A 1243-nucleotide genomic window follows, 5' to 3' on the forward strand; every position below is an offset into this window, starting at 1 on the left:
CCCAGCTATACCACTCCTGGGCATATACCCAAAAGAGACTGCAACATGTAAGAAGGACACATGCTCCAACATGTTCATAGCAGCCTTATTTATAATAGCAAATTCCATTTCTTCACACCCAAATAAGGAGGATAAGAATTCCCTGCCACAGTGCTATGAATATAGAGTAAAACCATATTCCTTCCTTTATGCTCAATTTCCTACATAGACAGGTCTCTAGAATATCTTATTCTCTATAGCTATATATTGTAGTCCTATACAGATTCCAGATGTTTTAATGCTTGTTTCTTTTGAAACAAGTTATAACATGAACATTTATTTTATTGGCAGCACTAGAAGACTGGACATTCATTTAAAAAACAGATTTCTTGATGGATGAATTGAGCTATGCAAAAATAAGAAGAGAAGCTTATGTCTCCCATTACTCTGTACTAGGGAAATATGGCTTTGGGAAAGAAAGAGTTATTGACTTACAATTCTGTTCTGGAATTCTTGAGATATTTACTCAGACTCAGAAGTTCATTATAAAACTACAAACTTGTGATGTCAACCTAATATTACTTTATTTGATATAGCAAGTGAAATTAAAGTTAGAAAATGAGGTAAAGAACAAGTAGGGTTCTGGAAAAAAAAGAAAAGTAAAATATTAGGAAAAGTTGGTGTCTGTACTGGTAAGGAACGTAACCTGCTAGATTCACCAGGAAGCAGCAAGGTGGTAACTGGAACATTTAAATTGTAAACAAATCTCAAACTTACACCTCAAATCTTCATTCACAAAGAATTTTGGTTTAACTGGATCAGTTAGTATCATAAGACAGTATTGAAATCAGCAAAAGGAATCCCATAGCAATTAGGGAAACATGGGATCCAGATGTGGCCAGGAAAATTGAGAGTCAGAATGAACTGTATTAACTATTGCTTTTCTACTGAAACACTGAAGGATCATCATCACAGTCTGCACAAAGAGGGGAAAAAGTAACTGAAATATTTCTGACAGTCACTATACAAGCCAGCAACACTAATATATTGCATTAGAATAGAGAGTAGGTGTAATATTGCATCTATCATCTCTCGTCTGTCTGTCTGTCTGTCTGTCTGTCTGTCTGTCTCTCTCTCTCTCTCTCTCTCTCTCTCTCTCTCTCTCTCTCTCTCTTTCTCACACACACACACACACATACACAAGGCAGGCAAGTAGGCTAATCATGAAAGTCTATGTCCCCTTCATAAATATAAACAAATACAA

This window comes from Mastomys coucha, unplaced genomic scaffold (assembly GCF_008632895.1).
Source record: "Mastomys coucha isolate ucsf_1 unplaced genomic scaffold, UCSF_Mcou_1 pScaffold14, whole genome shotgun sequence".
NCBI classification, from domain to species: Eukaryota; Metazoa; Chordata; class Mammalia; order Rodentia; family Muridae; genus Mastomys; species Mastomys coucha.